At 48.2% G+C, this 6,000-nt stretch overlaps 1 protein-coding gene across 6 annotated transcripts in view; it reads right to left on the bottom strand.

Moving 5' to 3' along the window:
• The window catches only part of GRM8 (glutamate metabotropic receptor 8), a 120,256-nt gene extending 119,026 nt beyond the window's left edge, over positions 1–1,230 (bottom strand). For all 6 annotated transcript variants that reach the window (XR_009755942.1, XR_009755943.1, XM_061562823.1 and 3 more), the window contains exon 1: positions 970–1,230. The gene's annotated coding sequence lies outside the window, so the exon portion shown is untranslated. The remainder of the gene's footprint in view (positions 1–969) is intronic.
• Positions 1,231–6,000: the final 4,770 nt, after the last annotated feature.

Genomic DNA, 6,000 nt, shown 5'->3' on the forward strand with positions numbered 1-6,000 from the left:
ACTGCCTGAATAACTCAGACGGGCTGCCCCGTCAATTAAGGCAGTAACCCGTGTAAATTGACTAAGAATAACAACAGAGAAGTCATTTTTTTGTATTGGTCCTCAACTGCCCGTATCTTTTTTTTTGTTCGAGTGCAATGCCCGTCGCTGCTTCCCCGTCGCAATGTTCACGCCAGCAGCAATTCGATGTTAAGTAAATGTTCGGCCAGAGAACGCTCGCTATTGTAGAATCGGTTAGTCCTGAGTTTTTGTTGTTGTTGTTGTTGTTGAGTTGATGAGAACCACGCTGGTTTGTATAACCCTGACCCGCTCGCTTCTGAGCGCGCTCGCGGAATGAATTCAAGAGGTCACAGACGCTGCGGAAGAATCTGACACCTCCCTAAGAAATAACAATTGTCTAATTGTCCAGCGCTAAGCTCTTCTCCGTCCGATTTTTAAGCGCAGGTTCTCAATTCACAACGAATCCCACGTCCAGCTAATTGCGTAAATCCTATATATATTCACATAGTTTGAAAGGGCGCCACGGAAGATACTAGAAATGGTCATTTGAATAATAAACCAGGAAAAGCTTCACGCGGAGACTCCATGAATTAATGCGTGGCATGATGCGGGAGACGAACCGAACACCCGGAGGAAACGGAGGCATACGACGGTGCAATGTTGAAAAGCTCAGCACAGATGGATTCAATGATCTACTGCCTGCACCGTAGGCCACATCACAGCCCAACATCGCAACACCAAGCATTCCATTGCAGTCACCCATCCAAGTAGTAACCAGGCTCAGCCCATGCTTATATTTAAACCGTACGGCGGAATCTGGCGCATTCATTCAGGCTGCCAATATTATTAGGACATGGTTAAAAAAAAAAAAACCCAACGCACACGCACGATGTTCACGAATGCGCAAAGGTGCTCGGCGGCAATAATTAAAAGCAGCGCCTCGCCTTGCGGGGAGACCTCCGCCCTTACCGTTACATGTGCGCAAAGAGCCACGAGCCGAGACGCGATATTCCACGGGAGCGAGACGTCTGCACACCCACGTCGGCATCGCGGTATCCGTGTGACCGTGAGAGCGGCACAAAGAAGGAAGAGAAACCCACGCTACTGCTCCCCCTTTTCTTTTTGGAGAGGGCCCCCCTCCTCCCCGTCCCCGTCCGTCTTTATCTTTCTCTCGGAGCGGACTTGAGACGGACGCCTTCACAGCGGCAGTAGCGGCAGCGGGAGCGGCTGTGGACGAACGGACGCGATGCTCACACGGTACTGATGCCAGGGTTTCCACTCTCTCTCTCTGTCTCTCCCCCCTCCCTCCTCCCTCTCGTGCGCGCGCTCTCTCTCTCTCTCCACGGTTGGGTTAGGAGGAGGGGTTGTGGATGGGGAGGTGTGTAGGGGATGTGGAGGGGAGCACACGCATGACGCATGACGCTGATATGCGTTCTTAACGAGCGCGCTTAGTGTAATGTGGAATTTAGGGATTTTATTGTCGCGAATCTTTTTAAAGAAAGAACAGAGCGTGCGGGGTTTTTTGTTGTTGTTGTTGAACGTTTTGTGTGCGTGCCGTTAATGGACACATTGTGATAATAGTGCATTCCGTGGCTTAGACGCGCGCGTACAATGCAGAGGAAGGCGGTTAAAGACTAACAATAGAACCACGTTGATGTTCCGCAAGTAATCTAATCAAAGGTGCTCGATACGTGTTACGATTTGAATGCGGGCCATAGCATTGAACAATTTGATAATTATTTCCAAGGTCCCTTTTGTTAATCCACCACGCATGGTCAGTGCTACCGAGTCTCGAGGTTGATTTTGATGAGGGTACTGCACTGGGATGTTTGGCCGATTCCATTCACGAGCGTCTGGCGCGTGGGATAAACGCACGCGTAGCGACCGGAGAAATTCCAAGACGCACACGAACGGGATATTGGCCAAAGATCCGCACAGATGTATTTAAGAAGCCACCGTAGTACTAACATCTTCTGGCTGGCCAGCTTTCACAATGCAATTCGTCTTGTTAAAAATAGGAAACGGACAACCTCTGACCGTGTGACCGCCACGTCCACACAACGCGTATATTGCATTTACTCGGCGCGTGTAAATACTTAAAACGTGACATACACCACGTGGAGGTTTAAAAGCACACGAGATCGATGGCCATTCTGACATTTTATGATAGCTGATTGTGTGATAAAAACCCAATAGGAAAACGACATCGATTTCGCCCCCCCCCCCTCTCCCACATTGCGTGGCCTCCTGGATGCCTCGGCCATCAGGGGGACGCGGTGGTGGAGGTGGGGGGAGCAGTGACACAGCAAGGGGGCAGCCACGCGCTTCCCTCGGACCGCCAGCGTTGCCCGCGGGGACTTGAGGCGCCGCTGCCGTTGCGAAACTTGAGGGTGTCCTCTCGATCTCACCCGGGACAGTTTCCCACGCGTCGGCCAGCAGGTGTGTCCTAGACGTGGTTTGACAAATCGGTGCCCAGGTAGGCACAGCCGTGTTGTTTATTGCTCTGATGTATCAATATTTCATTTAACATACAGTGCTTGTAGATACTGCGTAATGTATTCCAGTGTATTTGATAGATATTGTATACTGCATGACGTGTTGTAGTGTATTTCATCGACATTATATACTGCATGACGTATTCTAGTGCATTTGATGGAAATTATACGGTATACGGCAAAATGTACCCGAGGGCATTCAATATACGCGATATGCTACATCATTTATCATAGTGCAATTAATAGACATGATATAGTGTGTAACGTAACTAGTGCAATTCATTTACATTATATTCCGTACTGCATAACGCATTCTCGTGCATTTGATAGACATATTCTGCATAATGTATTCTAGTGCAATTAATATGCATTATATACGCATAAAGTATTCTCGTGCATTTGATAGACGTAAAGCTTTATGCACCCTAGTGCAATTAATATACATTATATACTGCTTAACATCCCATTGTATTTAATATAGATTATAGAGTACTGCACTGCATAACATATCTCGTTCATTTGATATACATTATTTACTGCATAACCTATTCAAGCCCATTTAATATACAATACATTATAATCTGCATAACGTATTCTCGTGCATTCAATGCATACTGCTGTAGATCATCATGTTACGTAATGAATTTTCACCAAGAATAGTGATGTCATCTGGAGATGCAAAGCATGCTCCGATTTCTGTCCGTGGCACTTTTCTCACGTGTATCGAAGCACGCTCATGATTAGGGCTGTCGCATATTAATCCCATGCGTCGTCAGTTACTGGCACAGCTGTTTGAGTGCGCAGGCGATGCAACTGCACCTGCGAAGAGAGTGGGGGGTGGGGCGCGCGGGGGGGGGGGTCCTTCGAGAAGTGGGGCCCCATTTCGTTTCTTGCAATAGGGGCCCATGCGAACCACGTGCACGCTACTGCACATCAGCAGCCAGAACGAAAGAGAGAGAGAGAGCGAGCGAGCGCGCAGTGGCCTGGGCCTCCGGTAATGTGAGTCTGGATCCACGTGGGGGGGTGTGTTGAATCCGATGCAGCTGTGCGACAGACTTTGCACCATTATACATTGCATTCAATCCCGGCCACGTGCAATTCGTACACGAGGATATTGAGAGATTGCGGCGAGCACCTCGATAGGTACGAGAAATTGTTTGCGATGTGCGGCGAGAATGAGATGAGAAAAACAGTGACAGCCACTGAATATCCGTGAGGTTGTTTCCTGCTGCTGTGTGGCGACTGGTGTAAGAATCCACAAAACAAGGGGACCATTCCACTCAAGTGTTTTCACGTACTCTACACAATGAGACTATACACTTACCGCGAGTGTGCTCACATCAGATCGTTGCTATGTCATAAAGTAATGAACACAACATATGCACGTGCACAATGGCATTTGGATGTTTGAAACCAAAAATAGTTTTGTGTTGTAGTTTCTTTTCCTGTGTTTATAGGTATCTAATAACCATCCTCTAGAGGGGATCTCTAGCGCTCCGCGCACCACTATCAACCTGGCAACCCGAGTTAAATTCCCATCCGTGGCTCACATCAGTGGCGAGTGACATATGAAGCAGTTGTGCCCCTCCCAGCCCCCTTCACCAACCTGCACTCACTCTTTCGTTGTACAAGGTGGTCCAGATGACCCCCATTGAATTGTCTAAAACGTAATGTTGTTGTATACAATGGGTGTGAAAACAGAAATGAATAAGTAAAGGAAAAAAAAATAGGAATCAATTAATTGGGGGAGGGGGGGGGGTCACATGACATATGGACCACGTTGTACAATACGGCCAAACAGATAGGCCTTCATCCAGCAGTAGATTGACGCAGGGCGATATATAAATACATGGCAGGATGGTATCCACACTTTCATCATCTTACCATCACCACCATCTAGTGTTTAATTTCAGCTGGAGCAGCCCAGATCATTGCTCAATGAGTTAATATGGCACTTCATGTTTTCTTCATCACATGAACCAGTTCGCAGGCTAATAGGACTACAGCGTACAACAACACAGCATTATAATACAGGCTATGTATGGATAGGCTTAACTCCTATTCTAGTTGTAGTGCCTTATGCCGATAATCCCTCCTCCAAGGCTGCCTAGCGGCGTTCCGTGAAATGCTGAGTGACAAATTAAAGCCCCTGCCACCCTCCATTGCGTGATTCGATTGCCGTTCACCAGCCAGCGAGAACCAATTAACAGATCACAATTGCATCATAATTGCATTCAGCTTATGCAGCGGTATAAGCTCACCTCTCAGCATGTGAACATTATTATATTCTTAATTAAACCAGGTAAAGGCGGCTGAGCTATGCGCTCTGTTTGAGAGGCGACCTTATCGTACGTGGGAATTTATATTTGAAGCCAAATAATCTCAACACACCGTTCGAAATAGTTGAGAGCAAAACGCGTCCACCACGGGGGGAAGAGAGAGCGACAGATACGAAATCCAAATATGCAACGGGCATCGTCAGGGTCGGGATCTGGATCCAACCAGTGGCGGATTATGCTCGGAGCAAAAGTAGATACATATGCTACGGGCCCCGCACCTTCAAGGGCTCCGCGCTAAATGCTTTCAAGCTATCAATTCCGGTTGAGTGATTCTGCACTTGCTCTATTAATATAGTACTATACTGCCTTCAATTTTGATGAACGACTGGGTGTTTAAGGTTAGCGATTTGTCGTATTATCTGGCCGTAATACAAATGAAATAATACTATTACTTCTATACAAGTTCAAAATGTGTGTTTTAATGTTGTTGTGTTTTAATTTTATTTATAGCCCCTTTATAACATGTGCTAAAGGCCCCACACTAGCTTAATCCGGCACTGGATCCAATCCACGCACTCCTGCATAGCAGGCGAGGGAGATTAACATCTCGCCACCACGCCCGCCCCCCCATCTTATCTCCACCGTACTCTCTAAAGCCATTGACACGCTGCTCTGGGTATACCGAGGCCGCTTTAATTGCGGCAATTCAATCGGTCGCTGCCGAAACGTCGATAGCTGTTTGCGGTCCTTCCTGCGGCACCCCGCGCAGTGTGTATGCGTTGAACTTCTTTTGCACCATACGTAGCCAACCGTGCTGATCGGGTGAGGGATCTTGCCCTGCCACCCCACCGTGTCCCAAGCCGAGGGGTCTCCGTGGGCGCTTGAAGATCAGCAGGGCAGCACTGGGGAGCCGGTCGGTTGGCTGCGTTAAGCGAATTATTAATCGTTCTTTAATTTGTTTCTGACAGCAGCTTCCCCACCCCCCAATCCATTGCTGGATAAGGGCCTCCTCACATACAACCACGTGGGGTCCTCTGTAAGCCGTCACCATTGGCGTCTCGTGCTGTGCGTGAAGCGTTGATGATGTTCAGGGCCACCGTAATTGTCACGGTCTGTAATTGGCTACAATCCGTCACGTGCGGCGTCGTGCAGCCCCTTTCATCAGTCCACTGCTGGATGAACACCTTCCCGTACTGTGCAGAGATAGTCGGGGGTTGGTGGGAGGG

The sequence above is a fragment of the Lethenteron reissneri genome, chromosome 30, assembly GCF_015708825.2.
Source record: "Lethenteron reissneri isolate LAM-NWPU_2019-01 chromosome 30, ASM1570882v1, whole genome shotgun sequence".
NCBI classification, from domain to species: domain Eukaryota; kingdom Metazoa; phylum Chordata; class Hyperoartia; order Petromyzontiformes; family Petromyzontidae; genus Lethenteron; species Lethenteron reissneri.